Source organism: Amblyomma maculatum, chromosome 11, assembly GCF_055883805.1.
Source record: "Amblyomma maculatum isolate TAMU_Amacu chromosome 11, ASM5588380v1, whole genome shotgun sequence".
NCBI lineage: Eukaryota > Metazoa > Arthropoda > Arachnida > Ixodida > Ixodidae > Amblyomma > Amblyomma maculatum.
The window spans coordinates 97,710,619-97,737,365 of record NC_139354.1 but is presented as its reverse complement, the minus strand read 5'-3'; the positions used below and the strand labels follow the sequence as shown (position 1 = coordinate 97,737,365).

The window sequence follows — 26,747 nt, the reverse complement described above, 5'->3', positions numbered from 1 at the left end:
ATTCTGCCGCCGAAATTATATGACGTGATCTGCTCATGCCACTCAATAGACAATCAGTGCGTTAAGAATAAAATATAAATATACGATTTCATCACAAATCTGCCCTCTGTAAAAAGCGTTAAAGACTAGAAGTTTTGTCATGGTAGCTATTAGGCGCGCATATTATTAAGCTATTTTATTTCTTTCTTGAAGCCAAAAGCTCACAAAACTGCGTAGAAATACGCACGAGCCAAAAAAAATTGATTGCTGCTATGAAAATTGCTCCACAATTCATATTACATAATTACGAGGACATCACTTAGCTATCTTCTACCCTTAGCCTCTTCATGCTGTAACATTTCTCTGTGCACCTTTTCTGCATTCATGAATATCTTGCTGCTCACTGTCACCTCACGCATGCTAGCGAGTTTCTTAGATATGCCAGCATAAATGAAATTTGCCGTTTTACGTTTTCTACTAATGTAATATGCTGTTGGCTGAAGGCGTTACCTTACTAGGTAACTTCTGACCGCTAAGGCAAGGTTCGAGAGGGCAGTCTGTCAATCGAGCGACGTTAAGTGGGCTTTACTGATAATTGCATAGGTGCCTTGACAATCCCATGAGATTTAATAAAAGGCAGCTCTCTAATCTTCTATTTGTGCTTTGTATATCTCGAATTTTTCTTACAAGTCTTGGAAAAGTCTTATTACTTGCAACTAAGCGTTACACAATCAGAAGCTCACGTTGTATTGTTAAAATACGCGTGTGGTCATGATAGGAGAATCTGTGGGATCCATGAAGGAAAGAAGCCAACAGTCGGCGAGGCCAAGGAAAGCACTGAGAATTGTACTTTGTCTTTTTTATATTTTTAATTGATAATGACATAAATTAGTAATGTTAGGGGAAAGATAAAAAAAACAAAGTAGAAGGAAAAACAATGCGCCGATGGTGGGAAACGAACCCACGACCTCCGAATATTGCGTCCGATGCTCTTCTAACTGAGCTACATCGGCCGCTGTCCCCCCTGCTACTTTCTTGGGTATTAATGTTGTCTGTATACGAACCTTGAGAATGTTCCCAGCGCCATCCTCAAGTGTAGCGATGGACGTGGAACGCCCTGTGTTACCGCCAGCGACACCTAGAACGTGATCAAGAGCGAGGGCGAAAGCTGTGCTAGAACCCTCTAACGCTACCTACGGCTTTAAGACTGCCACAACCGAGACCCCCGTAAGCTACAAGCAGATAAATGAAGGGGAAATGAGGGTGCTCGGTATAATACATGAACGAAAGAAGCCAACAGTCGGCGAGGCCAAGGAAAGCATTGGGGATTGTACTTTGTCTTTTTTTAATTTTTACTTGATAATCATATGAATTAGTAATGTAATGTGTTTAGGGGAACACATTACATTACTAATTAATGTAATTATCAAGTAAAAATTAAAGAACAAAAGACAAAGTACAATCCCCAATGCTTTCTTTGTCCTCGCCGACTGTTGGCTTCTTTCCTTCATGTATTATAACGAGCACCCTCATTTCCCCTTCATCTCTGCGTGGGGTCCAGGCAGACGAATTCCCGGGCTGCGCTGTATGCGCTTGGCATGCGCAAGCTGCGTGTCTCAACCCACTCGGAAATCACAGGACGTACCCCAGGAATGGAAAGAGAAATTCCGTGCCATTCCCTTCCCAAGGAACACGCAACACAAGAGCAATCCATGAGGCGCCACGCAGGCCTCGACACTATAAGATGAACAGACTGCCCAAGGGCGAGGAACTCTTCATGTATGCAGGACGTCGCAGCGCCAGAACAGCACCACAGCAGCAGTCACTCGGCTAAGCCATATGTTGGAGCCAATGACTAAGCATTCAGTGACTCACCACTTCATCAAAGCATTGATCGCATTAGTAGGCAGCACACGCCGAATCTATACTCATTGTTATCGAGTTTGAACGACCTATAATATTTAAATGCGAAGCATGGGATCTCCACTCACCCGCTAGAAATCTTAGTCCAAGCCAGACAACATGTTCGCAATACTAGACATGAATCATGTTCACTGGAATGTATTATGTAAATATTTCGGCTTATAATACGCCCACTGATATGTTAGGCGTTAGAAAACCAGTCGCGGAAGAAAAAAACCATTGCAGGGCAAGAAGTGCGCTGAATGGATACTGTAAAAATCTATGCGCAGGTGTGGGTAGTCACAGCTCGCGTGCAGGACTGCCTGTTTGCAAATAAATTCCAGGCGTAACAACTTATAGCGAGTAGGAGAATAACGTTGTAACATCTGCCGCCGGCTACTAGTTAGCTTAAGAATGTTTACCGAATAATTTTATTCAGCGGCTGTACACTCTATTACGGACTATTCCGCTTGGCAATCCTCTGTTTTTTGTGAACGCTGCTTCGTACGCTGGAGGAGGTGGGAGAACAGAATCAAGGCACATCCCGATGGTTGGATCACTCGTCTCCCGGAAACACTGACATCCCGGTGGGCAGCGGTGTTGTTGGAGACGTGGATCACACTGAGAAGACAGGAAACGACAAAACATTGTGCTTATTTGAAGGTCTTGCACACATAGTTTCTTTGGGAGCCGCTTGAGCGACTCGGGAAAACACACTGCAAAACACATGAAAAGAAAAACGCATTTCGTCATATTTGAAAACACTGGCTTAAGATGCAAACTTATAAAACAAATATATTTGCTAAGTAATGGTTGTCAGAAGTGAGCTTTTTATAGCTGATGCAACATAAGGGAACAAACTACACTGTCCGATAATAAATTTATTGTGTTATGTTCTAACCTGATCTCTCCTGGAGCGATGGTATGAAAATTATATAGAGATGGGAATAACGCTGGCTGCTTGCCTAATGCATGTTTCCGTCTTTTTGTGATCATCGGCAAAAGTGGATCAGTGTCCAAGCTGCTGTCTGCTCTGTGGCAGTCTTTACATGGTCTTAGGTTCTCGCATTTCAAGCCGATTAGTGGCCTGCTGAGATGCGGCCTGAGTTTTAAGTGGACTAAAGGGGATTAAACGAAACCAAAACGCCGCCCTGTGTTTACGTGCCATTGCACGTTCAGGATTGCCAGATAGGTGAAGTCAATCCTGGAGCCTTCGACTGGTCTTTCCTCACAGCCTCTGCGGTTTCTAGATGTTCTCTTTCAAACAAAAGCACTATAAGTTCTCCATAACAACGTACCTTCCAGCAATGTGGCTGGTTTGCCTGCGTCCAATATGACTATGGGAAATGTGGCCACAGTAGGGCTATTTCCGCCGCTCATACTTTTCTTCTGTGTGAATACATATGCACGTTTTTCATACCTAAGTGGGTGGCCCTGATATGAAACGGAAAACTGCATCACTGCATAGTTTCTTTTGGTTAAGTAAGCACATCGGCTGTGTGTTCTTTGTAACTAGAATCGCAGCTTTGTTTGCAAACCTTCCATTGAAATTCATCGTCACACATTGTGGCGATGTCAACCATGGAACCTCATCATCCTAGGAGAGAAGTTTCGAAGTATTGTTAGAATTCTCCAGAAAATAAAAATGCCGTGAGGCGGCCAGTTCTAAAGGTAGACGAAAATCAAAGCGCATGCATGCTGTGCGCTTTTATGCACCTTTAAGAATTCCATGCGATCGATATTTTTGAAGCCTCCACTACGGCCTCTCTCATAACCTGAGTTTATTTGGAATGGCAATCTCCATATATTAAACTAAAATTTTTGGCTTCAAATCATGCAATGTCAGGTTTCTAGATTACACATAAATAATAAAGGCAAGTATTTAGAGAGCAATGACTGGATAAGTGGCGAAGTGTATTTAATCAAACCAGTACTCCAAAGGGGAGTTGCGGGTGGGTTTCGTGAGAGGGTAGACTTATAATTTTATGACTGTGATTATGATGGTCACGAATTATTTTAATTTTAGGCGCCCTTTAACTTTTATTTGGGTTTAAATCTCTAACTTCTACTCTGGCCTGTTGAAACGTTCACGGAAACATAAGGACGAGTATTATGGTGGACATTTCTAAAATGCTTAGTTATAGGCTTCGCGCATCGGTCCCATAGAGAAACATTTGGAAACAGTTTTTGTCATAAATATTTCATATCGCTAAGAACAAGGGCGGGAACATTTTACGTCCTCCCAACGGCTTCACTATGGTAAAAGGCAACTGTACCACTTATAAGGAAGTGCCATAAAAACGTTTTGCCTTACGACTTTCAGGCACCGTAGATGATTTCTTGCGTGAACAGGCCAGCTTAATGCCCTACAGTAGAAACAGTGAAATGAGTAAATGCAAAAAGTAATAGTAACCTGAATTCCTTTTTAAACACGCACAAAGCACGCACTCGCATTATATTGTATACCGAATACTTTGCAGAGGGAATAAATAAGCAGAACTCTGAAACCAGGCATGTGAAATGCAAGGTTTAGGGGCCACGCACATGAATACGGGCTACTATGGACGCCGAAAATTAAAAATGTAAATACATCAAAGGAACCACGATTTATCCTTTACACTGGCAAAGTTCAGTAAATGTGCACACATTGCATTGCGCCTGGAAGGAAACACCCAATGCGTAGGCGACACCACATCCTTTCTTACTACTCGCGAATGCCACAGACAGTTCGATCGACAGCTCTTGAACGCCGGTTTTGCAGAATGCATGCAAAATCTGTATATGAAGTAATGGCTCACACTCCTATCTGTGATGGTGTGGGCGTGTGAAAATGAAAGGTTTAGGAAAACGAATGTAGAAAAATTGATGTAATTTTGGAATGTTTGAAAAAAAAATCAAATTATGGCAAAGCAAAAAGACGGAAAGGCTGTAGAAGGGACAAAATCAGCTATAAACAGCGACATTCAAGGGTAAATAAAGTTCACAACATAATATATTAAAGAACCACATTTGCTTCTTAATGAAAAATAAATATATCTAAACCATTATCAACATCAGCAAAGCATAGCGGCAGTTGGCAGCCCCAAACAACCTTTGCTGTATTGATTTGGGTAAACAGTGAATGGCATCACACTTCTAGGTTTCTAACTAGGGCTGCTGTCTTCAAGTGGTCCTCACACGATTCGAGATTATATTGACTATTATTGGAATTGATTGCTGCGCCAAATATATTTCTCCATAAGAAAGACGTTTTGTAGCATACGTTATTCCAGCGCTTCCACAAATTTATCATTCAACTCTGTTTAAATCAGTTATTCCACCCAAGTCACACTCCCCTGTTTAACTTGGGCACAGAGCTGTATCCAGCAGGCAGCGGAAGAGACGGGTCGAGACACGCTCCCATCTTTGACTGACTTGTTTCCGCAAAGCACTCGCATCCAACCGGGCATTTATTCTGGCTTGAGAATGGGTTGCACTGAGGAGATTGAAATAGAAAAATATGTAAACATGAATATTTACATCCAATTCAATATCTTGTTTATTTAAGCTGTTGAAGTAACCAATACAATATAAGTGGGAGCAATAAAAGGGAATAAAAAATCAATATTACTAATTGTACTCTTAATAGCATTCACGTAAGATGTTCTACAGCCTGGTTTTCCTTTATATGATCATGGGGTATCACTTTTAAATCATATATGAGGCCGAAATGGAAAAGCTATGTATTTTCCTTTTCATAATACTTAACCATGCAGAACTGTGAGCGATATAACTGAATTTGAAAGGTATGAATTTTGAGGAAACTTTTTGAAATATTTTATGACCAGTGTGCTTTTATATATAAATACAAATACAGGAATATCCGAGCAGAATCTGTGTTGTCCATACGTTCTTAAAATTTAAATGTAACAAGGATTCAGGCAGCGCAATTACTCTTTAAAGATCAGCCGTTTTCTTCTTATAAAGATTGGTATGTAATTTTGGCACTTCTGGTTAAGGCTATCACGGTAATGCATAACGGCAAACACTATTTTGAGCAACTAACTCTTGCAAATATTCGCGTATGCCTTTTGTTTCATCACCAAATCCCAAATTGTTAGCTGCATTGACGAGAATATATTAAGATTAGTGTCCTTATGAAAACAAATTATCTGGAGGGTCTAACGCAATTTATTGTGGTTGCCTTGTGTGGTTGTCTTGGATGCATTCGATGTGAATATCGCATGGTAAAAACCAGTTTTCAATGAGTGCAAGAATTCCACCGACCTGATCCTGCGACTTTCTGTGCAGAACTCCCTGGGAAAGGAGTTATGGATCGAAGAAAAGCCACATATGAGCTCCTGCCACACTAGGCGGGCTTATGGTTGACCGATGGCACATACCCATCGGCGCAATCCTTTGTGAGTCGGAGAGAGTCTGAGTACGGCCGCTCAATGAAGGCGCACTTGGTGCGGCCCGTCGCGTCGCGCCTCAATGGCTGGGGAAGCGCGTATTGGAAGAAGTTACAGTTTCCGCCGTCATTCTCCGCGGGGGCGCCACCACTCCAGGATAAAGCGCCGCCGGCACGCCGGGCACGGACGAGCAGACGACGCGGAAGGAGCGCGCTGGCTGGGTTGGCGCGTGTTATCTTTTTGACTACTCAGCATAACCGCGTGGTTCGATAGTTCTGCATGCGCGGCATCGGTGCCTGTGTCAACAGCGTCCTAAGCGTATGCAGCACCATGGCAGGCAACTGCTGTGTGCCACTGTGCACCACTATGCAAGAAAAGATCGGTTACCATGAGTTCCCGTGCGATTCACAACGTCGAGCTGCATGGCTGCAAAACATATCTCGGGAGGGCTAGGATGAAAAAGGAAGCCGGTGGGAGCAGAGTGACAAGTCACTGGTGTACTCACTGCACTTCACAGATGACGATTACAGGAAGAACATAAAACTGAAGATCCTGCTTCCTTCAGCTGTCCCCTCCGTGTTCCCGAACTGCCCACATTACAAGTTAAGTTACTCACGCGGGCTCATGTTGAGCCAAACAATATTGAAAAAATAATGTGCGTAGGTCAATAGCTTTATTTTCCCCACTTGTTATAGCTACACTTCATTTCCCCCTGGACAACCCCCCGTGTCATTCTGAAGCATGTGTGTTTCAAGATAGCTGCGCCACGATCACTTTTATGACGATGATATCAAAATGGTATGCCTTGTCCAACATCGCATAAGTGAAGCCATGGAGACACCAAGAGAAGCCGCTCTTTTTGTCAGATGACGAGCGACTCTCTTGGTTTGAGTTGGACTTTGCCATATCGAAGACATTCAGGTCCAAGGAGGCACGTCGAAGCAAAGGCTAACCAAACAAACGTACGAAGTGACAATCATGACAACCAGATCCACAGTGGCGCAAATTAAGGACCTTCTTGATCACATCAAGTATCTTACAACAATGTCTTCTGTGTGCCTTACTAGTGCATTGCATTTACCCGAATCTTATTTTCAACTTCCGATACGCCCTAAAGCAGGCTCTGAAAGGGGGTCTATAGTATCGCTTTTTAGCAGCCTAAGGCAATTCAAAGGCGGGAACGACAAAGTTGACGCAAGGGCTGCAGTGTTCACCTCGGAGAAAATACTGCATGTACCACTAGCAAAAAAAAAAAAAGAATATATCGACTGAGATTATACACATTTTGCCATGCTTTGTGCAGGTTGGCATCTTGCAAGCATCAGTCTGCAAATGCATCTATCAACAATAGGCAGCCATAAAACTTGGCATTCGTGATTATGAAAGTACCTTGTCAACTGCCATATCACGTCTGCTGCGAGGGAGTTTTCGAGTCAGTTTGGATTCATTCATGTGTGGTGTGAACCAGCAGCTGACAGAGAGTTAGCACCGAATGCATTCTTGGCTAGTTATCTTGCACGTCCATTTGAAGAAAAATTATACGAATAGTTTTACAGCATCTCATGAAACATTTTTATTTATTCTGTTTTCAGTGCCTGCCCGTGTTTTCATTATTTATATATTACCAAAGTTTAAAAACTTCTAGTGCTTACTTTAGAGTGTCAATTATTTTATTTTATTAGCCCCCATCCATTTATTAACTTTGTGCCTTGTGATTCCTGCAAAACCCTTGACTTATCAAAATTCTTGATGATGGACGCCTAAGGTATCTGAAAATCACCATGCACCTTTGTTAGCAAGGTGATGAAGTGACCGCAGGTCATAAGAAGCAGCAAGCTATGCCACATGTTAGTTTCATCCATTCTTCCCTATTTTGTGCAATTTCCGAAATTGATTTGCGTAAGAGAAGACCGCAGCCACACTAAGGACCTAACCAAACTAATGCGACCACTGCTGACCAACTGGACAGGCAACATCAATTAGACAGTGGAAGAAATCACGCTTGCACGTAAACCTTTCTAGAGAAAAGTTCTTCGCTTGTAAAATAAGCTTGCGTGTCTTCTGTGCATCACGCGGCTTCATAATATCAGACGAGAAAAAAATTACCTGACCCTGCGGGCGTGTCGTTGAACTGGCTGTCTTGTGTTGTTTCTTTTGCAACAGTTTGTGTTAGCTAGTATGTTTAGGTGGTGGTACCCACTTGAATATTATTTCCAGTGAAAAGGGAGGAACAGGCTGAACAATAATGATGTTGAACGCTACGTCCTGAATCGTAAGTTTCCAGAAAAGTGCACGCTGAATAAATGGCCCCAGTCCATGTCCCGATTTCATGATTGCAATATCTAATACGTTATTACAGTGGTTGAAACGCAACTAAATGGGTGCGCACTCAGCGAAGCGCACGACTGCCTCGTTCTTGTTGTAAACGGAAGACCACGAATGACTTGGAAAACACCCCTCCGCGAACACCTTTTTTTGTACCACTTTGAACCCATTCGAGATGAAACAAGCAGTCGATTCCTTTCGCATGCGCCTTCTCGCCCATCTTCGGGATTGAGTCTGTTTTTGAGATGAAATCTCCAATTTCAATAGGCCCTCTTACGAATCATGAATACCTTCTTCAGCAAACGGAAGAACCGGAAATGGACATGGAAAAGTCCTAACGGAGAGACTAAAAATGAAATCGACTTCATAATGTGTTCAACCCCCGCTATTGTGCAGGATGTAGAGGTAATCGGGAAAGTGCGATGCAGTGACCACCGGATGGTGAGGTCCCGAATTAGCCTAAATCTGAAGAAGGAACGCAATAGATTAGTAAGAAAGAAACCCATCAACGAATTAGCGGTGAGGGGGAGGGAAGAGAGGTCAGGATCTCGCTACAGAATAGGTATTCAGCTTTAACTGAGGATGGCGACATTACCCTAGAGGCAAGGAACAATAATTTCAGAAATATCATTACTTAGTGCGCGGTAGAGATAGGCGGTAGGATAGTTAGAGAGGATACCGGTAAGCTGTCTAAGGAGACGAAAGATTTGATTAAGAAACGCCAGAGTATGAAAGCTTCCAATCCAACAGACCAGATCGAATTGGCCGAGATATCAAAGCTAATCAATAAGCGCAAGGTGGCCGATATAAGGAAGTATAACATGGACAAAATTGAGCATGCTGTAAAAAAACGGGGGAAGTCTTAAAGCGGTAAAGAAGAAATTGGGCATAGGCAAAAACCAGATGTATGCGATAAGGGACAAGGCGGGCAACGTCATCACTAATATGAACAAGATACAAAGTAGTCAGGACCGTAATGAGATTGGCGGTAGGAAAAAACAGTCAGACGTTCCACCAGTGACGAAGGACGAGGTCAAGAAAGCCCTAGAAACTATGAAAAGAGGGAAATCAGCTGGAGAGGATCAGATAACTACAGATTTGTTGAAGGACGGGGGGGATATCGCGCTAGAAAAACTGGCCACCCTGTATACGCAGTGCCTGGTGTCATCGACGGTACCGGAACCATGGAAGAACGCAAATATTATCCTCATTCACAAGAAAGGGGACTCTAAGGCCCTTAAAAATTACAGACCAATCAGCTTACTGACTGTTACGTATAAGGTATTTACTAAGGTAATCACTAATAGAATCAGGACAACCTTAGACTGCAATCAAGAAAAGGATCAAGCAGGGTTTCGGAAACGGTACTCTACTATCGATCATATTCATACCATCAATCAGGTGATAGAAAAATGCTCGGAATATAACCAGCCCTTATACATAGCATTCATTGATTACGAAAAAGCATTTGACTCAGTTGAAACCTCGGCGGTGATGCAGGCATTGCAAAATCAGGGGGTAGACGAGCCGTATGTGAAAGTGCTGGAAGATATATATAGTGGCTGCACAGCAATCATAGTTCTGCATAAAGAAAGTAACAAAATTCCCATAAAGAAAGGAGACACAATCTCCCCAGTACTATTCACAGCTTGTTTAGAGGAAGTATTCAGAGACTTGGAATGGGAGCAGTTAGGGATAAGGGTAGATGGAGAATACCTCAGTAATCTGCGATTTGCTGATGACATTGCCTTACTAAGCAACTCGGGGGATGAACTGCAAATAATGATTGATGACCTAGACAGAAAAAGTAGAAAGGTAGGCTTGAAAATCAATATGCAGAAGACTAAGGTAATGTTCAACAGCCTCGGGAAGGAACAGCAGTTTACATTAGGTAGCGAAATACTGGAAGTAGTAGGCGAATATGTCTACTTAGGACAGGTAGTAACCGCAGATCCGGACCATGAAAGGGAAATAACAAGAAGAATAAGATTGGGATGGAGCGCATTTGGCAAGCACTCGCAGATTATGACTAGCAGCTTACCGGTATCGCTCAAGAGGAAAGTATACAACAGTTGCATCTTGCCTGTACTCACCTATGGGGCTGAAACGTGGAGGCTAACCAAGAGTGTTCTACTTAAGTTGAGGACAACCCAGAGGGCTATGGAACGAAAAATGGTAGGGGTAACATTAAGAGATACAAAAGCGTGCAGAGTGGGTCAGAGAAATAACTCAAGTTACCGACATTCTAGTGGAAATTAAGAAGAAGAAATGGACATGGGCAGGACATGTAGTGCGAAGAGAGGATAACCGATGGTCGCTGAGGGTAACAAACTGGATTCCAAGGGAAGGAAAGCGTAGCAGGGGGCGGCAGAAAGTTAGGTAGGCGGATGAGATTAAGAAGTTCGCAGGGGTCAAGTGGATGCAGCTAGCACATAACCGGGATAAGTGGAGAAATATGGGAGAGGCCTTCGCCCTGCAGTGGGTATAATCAGGCTGGTGATGATGATGATGATGTTATCTCGAGAAAGTCGAAGCTCGGTTGCTCCACGGCGGCATAAGGTTCACCGCTTGGGTTACACGACGTAGCATAGGAAAGAAGCGGTCCCTTAAGGTGTGGTGCATCTCCCCACTGGGCTTGCGCTGCGATTAGGAATTTTTTGTCCCTTTCGTTGATACCCTTGAGCGTAAACTTGCTGGCCGCACTGCATACGGAGCCGAAGTAGTCGTCGCAGGGCTGCGCTTCTCGGGCACCCCTGGTCGCATCCGCCAAAGTGTCGCATGCCTTGCTTCTACAGTAATAGGCGTTTTTGAATTCTGATATAAACTTGACGTAGAACACAGTTGGCAGGCAGCTGTCCTTGAGGCAACCGGCACCACCGTTCGAGACGCCTGGCTGTTCGAGCTGCGCTGTCTTGCCTCTGCTCTGATGACTTGCCTCTATCACCTTATCAATAGCAAACTTGCACATAGCATCACATATTGTGTGAAACGCCGCTTATAATCCTAAATTGAGCAAGCGCCGACCACGCAGACGCCGAAACGAAAGCACAGCCACGCCCGCTGCGCGCAGCTCTCCGCCCGGACTCGGATGGATGGATGGAATATAGGAGCGTCCCCTTTGAAACGGGGTGGTAGCAGTTACTGCCATGCTCATTTTTCTCCCTATATCTTAATTATTGATTCAGAATGGTTAACTAAACCATCATTATATTTATTAAATTTTGTTCCTACATTACTAACATTATGTCACTTCTCTGCTTTTAAGCCGCCAATCTTCCAGTCGTTTTTTTGCTATTTTCCACCGCCGGTTTATTCACCTGGCCACTGTTATCTCTAAACCCCAGTGCTTCAGGAACAGTGATTGCGCCTGCACCAACTTCCGGATGGATACCATTACATTCGAGTATAATATGATCAATTGTTTCAGTGGAGTTTCCACATCCAGCACATGCGTCATCTCCATTGTTAAATTTCTTTTCGTAGCTGCCTGTTCTAAGGCACCCTGATCTAGCTTCAAAACGTAGGGCACTGCCTCTTGAGTTATCAAACAAATCTTCCTTCCTGATCTGCATTTTCCACTTTCGGTATAATTCCACACTCTGTTTCTTTTCCATCGAATTTATGCAATTTTTACCTTCTGTGTTTTTCACCTGTTGCTTAATGCTCTTTATTTCTCCGTCCTTATTATTAGCATACTTACTGGTTAGTTTCTTAGTTCTTTTACTCTATTGTGAGTCAACGCTTTTTAGGTACAGGTATTTAAATACTTTAGCTGCCCATCTGTAACTGTCCAATTTCCTCAGGCGTTCCTCATATAATATTTTACTCTGAGCTTCCCGTACTTCGAAAGATGCCCAGCCCATACCTCTCTGTACCGCCTCGTTTGTAGTTTTGCCGTGGGGACCTAGTGCTAATCGTCCAACGGATCTGTGATTTGTTTCTAATGTCGACTGTACCTCTGATTTTAGGCACAAAACCGCATTTCCGAAAGTAAGTCCGGGCACCATAATTCCTTTCCAAATACCTCTCAAAACCTCCTACCTATTGTATCCCCAAAATGCCTTATGCTTCATTATCTCGGCATTCCTTCGCCCTTTGGCCTTAAGTGATTGCTCATGCTTTCCAATGTACGCCAATCATTCGTTCAGCCATACCCCCAGATATTTATATTCTGCTACTCTAGGTATTTCAAGGCCTTGTATTTTAAGACCCTGATCAGTTGAGCCGTTGAAAATCATCAGACCCGAATTAACTCCTCTGAAACTGAAGCCTAGAGCGTCCCCTTCGTCTCCGCAGTACTTAACTTTGCAATTCTTCCAGACTCGCAGCTAGCAGCACAATATCGTCTGCATACATCAAACCGGGGAGGCGCTGCTCTACCGTCTTTCCACCTAATCTATATGACAGGTTAAAACCTAGGTTACTGTCTTGTATCCTCCGTTCCAGGTTTATCATATAAAGCATGAACAGCACCGGTGATAGAGGACAGCCTTGTCTTAATCCTTTGCATACTTTGACATCCTCCGTACTTCTTATCCCTTCTCACGTAATTTCTACTTTGTTATCTAGGTATATTTCCTGTAGGCACTATTATCTCATAACCGATACCTTCTTTTTTTAATATGTTCCACAGGAGTTCCCTGCTTACGTTGTCGTATACGCCCCGTTTATGTCCAGGAAGGCCAAATACAAAGGTCTATTTTCCACTCTATATATTTCGATGCATTAGGTAAGCATGAACAGGCTATCATCTAAGCGCCTACCATTTCTAAAGCCGTTCTGAAGTTCTCCGAGCATCTTGTTACTTTCAACCCATGCTTGCACCTTTAATTTCACCACCTGCATGGCTAACCTGTACATAACAGATGTTATGGTAATCGGCCTGTAGGATTTTATGTGCATCCTGTCTCCTTTCCCTTTATAAATCAAATTCATTTTACTCTGCCGCCAGCTGTCCGGAATTTGCGTATTCGTTTTGACTGTTTCCAGAGCTTTTAACAACGTTTCCTTTTTTTTAGACCGAGTTCATTAATCAGCTTGATCGGAATTTCATCTATTCCTGTAGATGTGGTTTTAGGGATATTTTTTTCTGCCTATTTCCAGTTTAGATTGGTCAGTTCTAAGCTGCTTTGTATTCTGCTACCTTGTGTTGCTTCCTGATTTGCGGAGATTACCCTATCGTCGCTCTAAAATGACTCGGCTATAACTGATGTAATGTAGTTCACTGCATTATGTCCCTTTAAACAATTTCCCTCGTTATCTTGAATCCGATCCTGCTTTCTTCGATTCTTCTTCCCTGGGCAGCTTATATGGTTTCAGAATTTTTCTTGCTAAGCCTCTAGAGGCATCGTCAGCCATCCAGCGATCGGTGGACTGTCTTATTTTACTTTGAACGAGGGCCTGCACTTGAAGTTTCTTTTGTCGATATATTCCCATTTTTGGTCGGTTTCCTCCTGAGATAGCTGTGCTTTCTTTGCCATTCGGTGTTCCCTTGAAGCAGCCCGTCGTTGTTCAATAGCTTCCCTGATTTCCTTATTCCACCAGCTCCGTGGCTTCCTCTTTCCATTCCAGTGGTTTGCTACTTTAGCCTCCTGAATTTTCCTCCTTATGAGTAGTTCTACCTGTTAATAATCCCAGTCTTCCATGGGGCTTTTCTCTATTGCTTCCTCTATGTCTGCTGCTATCTGCGCTAATTGATTGTCGTTTAATTTTGCGTTTACGTTTTGTCTAAGTTCCATTTCTCTTTTCATGAAGGGCCCCATCTGCAGAATAATACGTTTATGATCCCTTCCCACACTACACTCCCCTTCTTCGTCTATTTCCATTTTTGTGACCTTGCTATAAATTTCATGCGACATTAGACAATAGTCAATGGTCGTCTGCCTGTTGCGGAATTCCCACGTAATTTGGCCTTCACATTTTTTTTCTCTATTTACTATAACTAGGTCGTGTCCTTCACAGAAATCTAGCATTAGCTTGCCGTTACAATCCGTGTATCCATCCAGATCGTCGATGTGGCCGTTCATGTCCCTCAGTAGAATAATATTGGCCCCGTTTCCAAACTGGCTTATATCGTCACTTAGACATTCAACAAGATCCCTGTTTTCTTGCCTGCATTGCTGACCTGTTCCTAAATAAACTACCCCTAGCCTTGTCCTTATGCCGCCCATTGTTCCTGAAACCCAGATATGTTCTTTACAAGATGATTTAATTCTTTGCCAATTTGTTCCCTGGTGTATCAACATACCTACCCCTCCACCCTTCTTTTCCGTTCTCGTTCTGTTCACCTTTCCCAGACGTAGCCTTCTATAAACGGCGGATCTTATAGATCCCTGAGATGAGTCTCGCAAAGAGCGTACACACCTATTTTGTCATCCTTCAACTGCTGTTCTATCTCTAGCCATTTCGCTCTTTTTCTACCTCCTTGCATGTTTATGTAGCTGATCCTAGTGTTAAATTTCTTTTTGTACTTTCCTTTCTCGACCTACTCTTTGCCATTTTGGGGGGCTCAGCCTCCATTATTACATTTTCCTCTGCTTCACTTCTAACTACCTCTGTGCACGGAGTCCTCGCGGACCCCCTAAAAAAGCTACAGCCCTGCCTGCCAGGTGCCAGCCGATCTCTGCCCCCAACCTTCTGTTAAAATGAATGCCATCTCGCTGAAAAGCCCTACCAAAACCTGCTTTATGTACCTCCCTGTTTACCTCAACCACTTCTAAACGCTTCTCCAGGCTTAACTTTTTTATGTCCTGATTAACTGTCACCACGTCCTTTTTCATCTTTCCGTTCAATTCTAGCGCCTGTTGTACTGTGCATACAACTATCTGCGTCTGCTGTGCTATCTCCCTGATCTCGTCAACTCCCTTAGCTAAACTTTCCACCACTCCTGAAGCGTCACCATTTAGGACATCGTTTAGCCCCGCGGCTACTATTACCATACGGCGCTCTCCGGAATTCTTCAACAGCCTAATTTTACTCTCTTATAGCACTGCCCTCATTGTTCTCCCTGGGTAGGCTTCAACCAACACTCTCTTATCACCCCTTACACGTTCCAAGATATCTCGCTTGCACCTGTTCATGTTAGAATCTCCGGCGATAAGCACCTGTGCCTTCTCTCTCCCTCTCCCAACCGTTGGCTCCTGCTTTCGGTTATCTGTGTCCTTGTCTCTGGGATTTTCATTCTTCCTTACTTCATTTTTTTCTGGCGTCTTTGCTGCTTCTAAATAACTCTGACGGTTCGGATCCGCCCGACCTACTTTGCTTATGCCTTCCATGTCAGTGCTGGCCCCAGCCACGTGGCCCGCATTGAAATGTTCGTCTTCGTTGGTTCCAAGGATAAAGTCGCCCCCTTTTTTTTTCAATTTGAGTAAGCTGCCCAAGCAGTTTCTGATTTTCCGCTCTTAACAAACGTACTTATTTTCTAAATCATCCACACTAGACACTAAACTGCCCCTTTCTTGACCAAATCTATCTAGACGCGCACTCAGTACGCAACACCGACACAAAAAGTCGCTGCCTTCCGCTTCACCTACAGAGTCAAAACGCGTTTCCTTGAAATTAACCTGCGCCTCACACTGAGGACACTTTACCTTCTTTTGATTGCACATCTTAAGCGCTCATCGACTGAACTATATCTATTACGAATTCTCAGAATATACAAATTGCCAAAAGAAGACACAAGAAACGACTAGCAAACACGCGTTAAAAACCAATTCTGCGAATGCCAATAGCCTAGAAAAAAAATATTTATCTAAACAAGATAGCTAAATAATGAACGCCAAGAAAACCTAGCTGCCGGCACGAAAAACCAGGCCGCTAGGACCAAGAGCTAAAATCTATTCTTTAGGCTGCACCTAACCTAACTAGCTGAAAACAAAATAATGTTAATAAAAGAAAGAACTCATCTCTCATCTATTTGACGCTTCGGAAGCTTCCGCTGTCGCCAGTCCGTCCGTTTCCGGTAGCCACGTGCAATCGGAGGAGCGATGGAACCCGCTTCCGCACCACACGGCTGTCAACTGTCAACTGGACTCGTCCCGGAGCGGTGGCGCCGCAGCTTTGGCGATGAGAACTAGGCGCAATACGGCTCTCTTGGGCGACGCGACGGGCCGCACCCAAGTGCGCCTCCATTGAGCGGCCGTGGTCTGAGTATGTCACAGGGTAGGCGACAATGTCGAAAGCTGATTTATCGTGAGAGCACGTCCTTGAACCCCGTGACAGGATTGAGGTGAGGAGACCTGCTGCTGGAGGCAGTTGCTATTGCCTGAAGACACGTCCGAGTACTTGTTGATTACCAGTGCGTGCTAATTGCCAAACTTTGCGACAGTTCCGATTATTGAGTGCTTTGTGATATGCGTACATCTAGATGCCACAGGACCAGGTAAATGCACTTGGGGCCATTGAATGTCTAATCATTTTCAGCTTTCTTTTCTGGGTGTTGAATTGAGGCCGGAGTGTATTTCATGACGAGGCCTCAGTACCTTAGGCAGTGTGTAGGTGCGCTGGCAGTCCACTATTGCAGAAGGTTCAGATCACCTTATCGGGCTGGGAGCACTGGGAGATGATTTAATCCACAACTTCCAACGAATGCTAACAATTGAATTGAGCAAAACACCCGACAACAAGTACGTCGGGCTCCAAACATGAACTAGCAGCGTTCATATTGCTTCTAATCCTTTAGTAATTATGGCGTCAATTCTCCACATTTTTCATAAATAAATTTTTTATATATGGCTATTAAAAGAAAAAAAATGTGAAGAAGAGCTTTCCATGTATGTCATAATATTAACCGGCTGTTTACTGCAGAGGACGGAAAACTTAATTCATAATTGATGCTTCAGGCGCTCCCATATTCAAATTATTGTAAATAGATCGAAAGCGTAGCTTTTTCGGCTTGTTGGTGCTTGAACATAGCGATAGTGTAGCGGAAAACAGACAAGACACACGAGATGACCGAACAACGCGAGCGCTACTTCCAACAAAACTTTATTACACACATGCAGTGCATTTATGCGCCAAAGACAAGATATCACATGTGCTAACAGTATCATTGCCAGAGAAAAGACATTTTCTTATCACATAAACAAATCGACGGAGTGCTAACACATGTCTCTCCGGTAGCATTTGGCTTCCGTATAATGTATAATAAATGTATAAATGTAGCTTTGGCGAATAAATGTGGTGCATGTGTGTAATACAGTTTTGTTGGAAGTAGCGCTCGTGTTGTTCGGTCTTCTCGTGTGTCTTGTCTGTTTTGCGCTACAATATCGCTATGTAAAAAATAGGCTTTATGCAGAACTTAGACATACAAAATTTAAATGCGGTTTCAGAAATGGCTGTTTCAATTTTGAAAGCGGTGAAGACATATTTCCTGGGTAGCTCAATAAAATGTAACCGCCCGGCATATTGTTTGGAAAACTCTTGCGTTTTAGGGTCAACGTCACAGTGTAAAATTAAAACCATTCTTACTATATTACAGGTGAGATGGCATTCCATTCTATATGCCTTCAAAGATGCCAGAATAGCTGTGAATTAAGTAATGTTGGCAAAAGCGAATTAGCAACACCGGAGGCAAGAATAACAGAGTGCGATACTCAATGAATGGAAGTAGTGAGCAATCTCGTCTTTTTGAACTGCAAAAAACATTCACGCAATGTCTTCTCTGGGGAGCGCCAAATTCCGAATCGTACAATCAAACAGCAAGGCTGTTCTTAAGAAGGGTAAATGACACACTCGGAGGGTACCTCGTTTGGTAGCTCTTCAAAGATCACTGCAGATCAGCAAGAGGGCAACATTAACCCTTCCTTGAAGCTGACCAAAAGCAATTGCAAGCCTGATCCCATCATTTTTTGGTTTTTGTAGTTTAACGTTCCAACCGACATCAGCTGTAACGAACGCGGGAGAGGTTGGATAGCGAAATTTGAGCCCCTTAAGAGGGGATCTCATGTTACAAAAGGTGCAAAGTTTGTCATGTTTTTTATAACCAATGTTTCTTATTAGTGCCATAAATTCTTCCCTGAAAATAGCATCTATTAAACCTCATAAAAATTCAGACACGCACTGTGAAATCTGAACACTGAAGACGTGAATGGTGAACATGAGGCGAACCCTTAAGCTCTGGGGTTGTGAGTATGACACGAGAGTGTTAGTGGCTACCATCACTAGGTTCGGCTTTCCGCACTTCCTTAAACCCTTAAAAACAGAAATCTTTATTGTGTGCCTCTATAAGCGCTACATTTAGGCGTCCGCTAATCGACTGTGCGCTATAGCCATCCTCGGAGGCCGCGTAGTCAGCGTAAAAGGCAGGCTGCCTGCCGTGGCTAGTAGTTGATGTGTGAAGCAGCATCAGCAAGTGGAGCAGGCGGGGACGTACTGATGTATAAATGCTCAGTCCGCGTTTAAGGAGAGGTAAAAAAATTGGAGGTTAAGGTTGCTTACTACCTTGGGAAATTGGGATGGAGAAAGATTGTTTTAGCCAAGCTTTACGAAAATACATTTTTAGCTTAAGGGTGGCGTGTCTCTCTCGGGTCTAAGAATTTAGGGAACGGATTCAGTCCAATACTCCCATCTGTATGACGGCGCTTGAGTTGGAAACGCCCGCAAGTGCTGCTCTGTCTTGCTGTCTCGTAAAATCAAATACACATGGAGCACCACAAGCTCGCTGATATACGCTGCCATCTGCTGCCTGCCAAAGCCATTCTAGCGATCTTTCAATCACAACTCTGGAGCTGGCAATGGCGATGGTAGGTTTTGTTAAGAGCAGATCTCTATTAACGCAATCGCATTAAAATTAGAGGAAATTTAAATTTATTAAGCGTTGAGGGGTACGACCACATGAACATTCTGTGCTTTAGTCGTCGACAAACTACATCTTGAGGACATCCGTCAGTGCTAGCTATTTTCTCTTGTGTGGACTGCCTCCTAAGGCAGACATACAAGAAGCTGATTCAAGCCCCATTCCTCCTTTTGTATACAGTTTTCTGAAATGCCTTCTAGTAAGGCAGCGCGCTGTGAACTGCCGTTCACACTCCAGCTCTTTTCGTCCCGTCATGTGATGAGGAAACCTGACAACACCAAAATATGTCACACTACATTGCCTTATGACGCTACGCTGCCAGGCGGCCTGTCATGTTTGTCCATTGTCCATGCCAACAGCCTCCTTCCAGCGCACCAGCTAGCTCACCCAGGTCCTGCACGCTCACTACATCATCATCCCCGCTGTCTATTCAGCACTGAAATAATTTATGTCAGCATGTAATATCACCCCTTATGACCAAGTAATAAATTATTGAGTGCCTGCGCTGGTCACTTCTCGAAAGCAGAACGCTTTTTCATAGAGGACGCTGATATTTTATCACAAAAAAACTAAATGATGCATTTAACGTTGGGTCTTCATACTGTTGCATATATGAGGATTACTTTCTAGAACTGTGCAGTTACATTTATCACTCCACCCACACAGTTTTCTTAAAAAGCTACGATGTGATATAACGTATGTCCAAACTGTTAGTCGATTACTTTCCACAAGTACATTAAATACAGCGGAAAGTGGGCAAATTTTTTCCCGTGTGTCTTAGGGCATCAAATGCAACCTCTAGAAGGAAATATATATGTAGTGTAAAGCTGTCTCCAGAGCAGTTTGCACCATTTTAAAATGATATGGGTGTAAATATCCATCTTACGACTTTTAGGCAACGCCAATGGTTCCTTGCCCTAATCGGCGCATTTCCAGCCCTGTAAGGGAAGAGACCAACATTTTTATAGCTTGCTGCTCTTATGGGCATAAGGGCAGCCCTTATGAATTATGAGAGAAAAACTGGGAAATATAATGATCATGAGTAGGTGATATCTATTGCAGCCTAGTGAACAAGAACCATGCGTGAAATCAAGATAAAGAATAACTTCTATTACAAAATTTTCGTCCTGTAGTGGCACACAGAAAAAAATTGAAATATTATGAAGCACATCATTTGAGACGGCAGATATATTGCAAATTTACAGCTTAACCACGAGGTAAATGTAATGATCATACACAATTTTCGTCCTGTAGTGGTACACAGAAAAATATTGAAATATTATAAAGCACATGACTTGAGATGGCAGATATATTGCGAATTTACAGCTTAACCACGAGATAAATGTAATGATCATCAGCAGGTGATCTCTATTGCAGCCCAGTGAACAAAAACCATGCGGGAAATCAAGATAAAAAACAGCGGTGAAAACTTCTATCACAAAAGTTTCGTCCTGTAGTGGCACACAGAAAAATATTGAAATATTATGAAGCACATGATTTGAGGCGGCAGGTATATTGCAAATTTACAGGAAAAATTTACAAATTTACAGGAGATAAGAACTAAAAACTTTAAAATTACTGTAGGTAATCAGAAGTGTGACTTCATGGAACCGAAGGCCAAATAAAACCCGGGGCGAAGTTCAGAAGTGCCGCATTGTGGACCCCGAAAATTTTTGTCGTACCGTACCAATCGGTCGGTAGCCAGATTCTACAGACCCTTCCTCAAATATTTAGTTAGCCGCAGCCACCACCTAATTACAATATAATACAAGCATTCCTTCAATCTTCGCTAAATCAAAGCATGCAACCATTTTTAAACGCCATCTTAATGCTCTGTCAATACTGTAAATAGATTCATTCTAGAAAAATGCAATGGCATCGGTTGGGCTAAGTTATTAAAAAAATATATGATTCACCCGAGAGCATCCATGAATATCGTCATCAAGTGTTGTTTGCTGAGGTAGTCATAATCCCATCTTGGAGTGCAAACCTTTGAGGCAAACGATGCCTAGAAAAGCCTACGGGGGCAGTCTACAATATAATCGCGTGTCTCTAAATTGGCGTCTGATAAATGTTCTCGGCGAATTGGATAGCACTGTTTTTTTTTCACACATTATTTTAGGAAAAAGAGGGCAAGGTTAGTCGACAAAGACCATTTCGCAACATTTTTTAACAAACAAATACGGTCTATGCTTGGAGATACCCGCGAAATCTAACGATAAATTTAAATGCTCTATCAAATGCAGATGTCAAAGTGCTGATTTTGGAATAACGCCTTAAAATGAATCTGCGTTATACCTTACGTATATTTTGAGCGATACCAACTGCTTGCCGGCGATGGCACTCAGTATAGCAAGAAGTGGTGTAGCAGCAGGCAGCATTGCTAGACGTCATTTACTGCGTATATATAAGCAATTTGAAGTGTTCTTTAAGGTCATCGAGTATGGTTGTGCATAAAGTATACCAAACCAATATTACTGAAATTACAGGAGGCAACTAACATAAATTATTGATGCCCAGCATATGATGTTTCGATAATGAGTCTAAAGCTTATTATTGGCAGATGTTACATCTATAGCCCTGCTCGTGAACTATTTTCGTAGGGCCTCCCATCACACAACTTGACTTAGGAAATGTTGAGAATTTTAATATATTTCAGCTTTGAAGTTCCTGCAATGTAGTGGAACAGTAACGTCGCGAGTAAAAGATACTAGCGCTCATCGCAGATCACCAGATCACCGAAATCATAACGCGTGTCGCTGCGTTTTACGAAGAAGCTGATAACCAGAGTAACGGGCAGTTCGCATTCCTCAGTATTAGGGAGGTTAAGCGAAATTTAATTTTGCTGACATAAAATAAACTAAAACAAACAATTGCTGGTCAAAGATCTGCGATAAAAAGAACTGTCACACGCAATTGTCGCATAAACGAGGAACGTTTACGCTCGGGTGGTGACACGTATGAGAAAGTTTCTTCCTGCCGTCCTCCCTTGTGCTGCGAAAGTGAGAACGCCCCGATAGGCATACCTGCGAACCGCAGTGCCCCATGGCGAGATGTCGCAGCTCTAGCTGCCAGTCATTTGTTCTAATATATTTTACTGCGACTGTTCCTACCTGAACAAATAATTTAAAAGTGGTGGACACCATAGCTGTCGATTTATATGGTGGATAGTCGTTACTAAATAATTCCAAAATGCATGCAGCTCTTTGCAAATATTCTTATTCTACTGTGCAATAATTAGGCGTATTATTAAGCAGCCATACATCGCCCAGCACGATCATCGTAAATCTCCTTATTGCCCAGTTATAGAAAATATTCAGTATCATGTTCATGTGGAGATGGTAACAAATGTTGCAAGAAATGTTTAGCTCTTTTGGTATCAGATTTCAAATATCAGCTTGACTGAGCACCCGATATATTTAAAGAACGCCTTACATGACAAATCTCTGCCAGTTAATAGTAATTACATTCTGTTTGTTTGCATTATTACTGGTACCAAAACTGATAAAGCATTATTTTATCTAATGCATACAACAAGTGTTTATTTTGCTATAAGGTCACTTTTTAAGCAGCGGATATAGTGAGCCGCGGAATATTTCAGCAAAACACACACACTCAGATAGAGACTAACGACACAGGACAAGCGCTCACGACCAATTGCTTTATTGCCAGAATGTAACACTTTATATACAGCGAGAAAAGCATAAAAAGAGGAGGGGGGAAATGAGAACCAATATTGATAACTGAATTGACATAGAGTAGGCAGGTGCAGGTAAAAATAAGCAAAATTTAATTTTTTCTTTCAATGTTTTCTTTTTCTCATCAGTAGGGAGCACATTCCAGATTGTGAAATTCAGAGTAAAAAAGAATTACGGACGGGATGCTGATACCCTCACAGCCAGGCTTCCTTACTGTGATAGGCTTCTAAACAAACACGGGCAGCCTGGTCTGAACTTGTGCTGAGAATCTTTGTTCGATCAAACCCTGCCACGCATCATTGCAATTACTTACATGAGCAACTAAATGTGCATACCTGTCAAGTTTATTTAGCTTTTGAGCTTGTTCCTCTAATTGGTCATTGACGCAACGGCAGGTTTTCCCGACACAAAATTTCCACATGACATGGGAAGGGAATACAGGTAATCATTTCAGAGGAACACTTCACAAACGGCGTTTCGTGATTTTTGTTACATCCACGTTTTTTGCCATCACAGATGCGTGGACACAGCTTTGCCAGTTTGTTGAGAGCCAAGAAAAGGACAGCCACGCCAGGTCTGCATGCCACATTTTGGTGGGTAAGTTGATGCACAATATGCAGCAACTTACCGAGGAAGTAGTCGTACTATTCATATTGCGGGACAGCACTTGCACAAAACGTCTGTTCTATTACAGAACCAGCTGGCACACAGCGCGCGACGCTCCGAGCAGCAGTCAGCGATGATGATGATGATGATGATGATGGATCTATACAGATGAAAGAGGTGAAAGTTCACGCGTTGCACTCACACAAATCTTCCCCCCGACAAAAGAGCGGCCACCCTGGTCGCTGATTACAGGGATGAGGGACGATGGGCATAAGGCTTCATGCGCGAGACGTGGACGATCTCTTCGGGGCGACGACGTCGATCTGCGATGGTGTGCGAGGGAATGACGCGATAGTTCACCGAAGACGCTTGTTGGAGTACTGTATAGGGGCCAAGGTAACGATGGAGGAACTCTCACACAGGCCAGGAATGCGGATTGGTGTCCACAGAACTTCATCACCGGGGTAAAAGGAGGGAGTTCGATGGCGTTGATCATACAGGGATTTGCGCTCTTGTTGAGCATCTTCAGTGTTCAAACGGGCAAGTTGGCGACACTGGGCCATACGTGTGGCAAACGCTTCGCCCAGAGATTCAGACGTAGAGGGAGCAGAGAAGAAAGTAGTGTCGAATACTGTCGATGGTTGACGGCCATAAACTAAAAAGAAAGGGCTATAACAAGTAGTGCGCTGAACAGCGGAATTGTAGGCGTAGGTGACGAAAGGTAAAACGTTGTCCCAGTTCCGGTGATCAGGAGCGATATACATGGATATCATGTCGGACAAAGTGCGATGAAACCGCTCGATGAGTCCGTTGGTTTGAGGGTGGTAGCTAGAAGAAGTGTTATGGACGGTGTTGGCTGCGCGCAGTACTTCCTCAAGGACTTGAGAAAGAAATGTCTTTCCACGGTCGCTAATGAGAATATGAGGAGCACCATGACGCAAAATCATCAGGAAAAAATCGGCGACTTCAGTGGCGGCACCGGAGCGAAGAGGTGCGGTTTCAGCGTACCGCGTTAGATGGTCGATGGCAGTGACGACAAAACGGTTGCCGTCTGACGTAAAAGATAGAGGACCAAACAAGTCAATGGCGACCGTGTCAAAAGGCACAGGTGGGTAAGGTACAGGTTGCAGTAGGCCAGCAGGAGGGGATGTTGAACGCTTTCGATGCTGGCAAGACGGACATGATGAAATGTATTTGGCGACGCTGGCAGAAAGCCCAAGCCAGAAGTAGCGGCTCTTGATACGGTCGTAAGTTTTAAAGTGGCCTAAATGTCTAGCAGTGGGGTCATCGGGGTAAGCCTCCATAATTTTAAAACGAAGGGAGCGGGAGCAACGGGCACCCAGTGTTCACCCGTAGGGTGATAAACGTCGCGGTAAAGTGTTCCATTGTGAAATCGAAAGCGACGAAGCTGACGGCGCCAGCGACTGTTTGGGACAACTCATTGTCCACGAAGGCGAGCGATGATTGTGCGGCAGTAAGGGTTAGTCAGCTGCAGGGACGAGAAATCAGCATTGTTCTCGAGTGGAGCTATAGCGATGGGTGCAACATTCAGGTGGCTAGCAGAAGGCTGACTCGGATGGCAGGAGGGAGAGGATACCATATGTGGGGCCGCGTCAGTAGGTAGCAATGGGCAGCGAGAGAGGGCGTCAGCGTCGAGGTGTTTTCGCCCAGATTTATAAGTGATGGTGAAGGTGTATTCTTGAAGACGTAGTACCCAGCGACCCAGTCGACCCGATAAGTTCTTCAGCGATGACAGCCAACAGAGTGCGTGATGGTCTGTGACCATGGTGAAGTGGCGGCTATACAAATAAGGTCAAAATTTTTGAACCGACCAAACAACGGCGAGGCACTCTTGCTCGGTAATAGTATAGTTACGCTCAGCTGCAGTAAGCGTACGACTGGCGTATGAGACGACTTGCTCTTCAGACACTGTGTTGCGTTGCAAGAGAACCGCGCCAATACCGTGGCCACTGGCGTCTGTGTGAAGCATGGTGGGCGCGTTAGCATCAAAATGGCGAAGCGCAGGAGTGGAAGTGAGTGCCTGCTTGAGAGCTTTGAAGGCGTCTTCACATTCAGTGAACCAGGTGTAAAACACTTGGGAAGACACGAGCTTGTGTAACGGGGCCGCACATTTCCATCTATGAGGGAGCCACCATCACTGGGGTCTTGCACGAGGCGGCACGACTGTAGCTGGTCCAGTCGTTGGCATGTGGATGTGATGTCAGACACGGACGACGGATTTTTAACCACGAAAGCATTGAAAGCCGCAGTGTTGATGCCCTTAATTAAGTGGCGAACGCGCTCAGATTCAGTCATAGCAGCGTCGACACGGCGACAAAGGGCCAGAACGTCCTCGATATACGATGTATAGGGCTCGTCGGGCTGCTGGAGACGAGCCTCAAGTTTTTTCTTTGCCTGCTCTGAGCGACCAGCCGGAGTGCCGAAAATTTTCTTTAGCTGGTCCGTGAATGTAGGCCAATCAGCGATGTCATCCTCGTGATTGGGGAACAAGGTTGTGGCTACGTCAGCCAAGTAGAAGACGCGATTGAGCAGTTTATGAGCGTCATCCCAGCGGTTAAATGTACTGACCCTGTTGTAGTTATCGAGCCAGTCGTCGACATCTTCACCGCGAAGGCCAGCAAACATTTGAGGATCGCGCTGGCGGCTGGTGACAGTTCAGGCAGGGGCAGCCGCAGTAGGAGCAGGAGACGCCGGGGGTGAGCGAGCACCGTTGCCCTCATCCATAGCACAGGGCCGTTGACGCAAGCGAAGACCTGAACGGAGCTCCAGGGAGAACGGTAGGTGGGTCTAAAGCGAGAGGTGGGGAATACGAATCGCACCTCCGCCACTTGTGGGACAGCACTTGCACAAAACGTCTGTTCTATTCCAGAACCAGCTGGCACACACCGCGCGACACTCCGAGCAGCAGTCAGCGATGATAATCATGATGATGATGATGGATCTATACAGATGAAAGAGGTGAAAGATCACGCGTTGCGCTCACAATATACATTTCAGCATAATATGGTCTGCATGCTTCTATAATTTCAT

The 26,747-nt window shown here is 43.9% G+C and overlaps 2 long non-coding RNA genes across 2 annotated transcripts in view; both read right to left on the bottom strand.

Annotated features, from left to right (window-relative positions):
- Positions 1-2,294: 2,294 nt before the first annotated feature.
- Positions 2,295-4,255, bottom strand: LOC146174468 (uncharacterized). The gene is made up of 2 exons (XR_014701780.1): positions 4,196-4,255; positions 2,295-2,502 (listed from the first exon to the last, which is right to left on the bottom strand). It is a non-coding gene; the product is annotated as an uncharacterized LOC146174468 (long non-coding RNA).
- Positions 4,256-5,219: 964 nt separating this feature from the next.
- Positions 5,220-26,747, bottom strand: part of LOC146174466 (uncharacterized) — a 53,441-nt gene continuing 31,913 nt past the window's right edge. Inside the window, exons 2-3 of the long non-coding RNA XR_014701779.1 lie at positions 20,279-20,330; positions 5,220-5,356 (exon numbers count right to left, since the gene is read on the bottom strand). This is a non-coding gene — a long non-coding RNA (uncharacterized LOC146174466). The remainder of the gene's footprint in view (positions 5,357-20,278; positions 20,331-26,747) is intronic.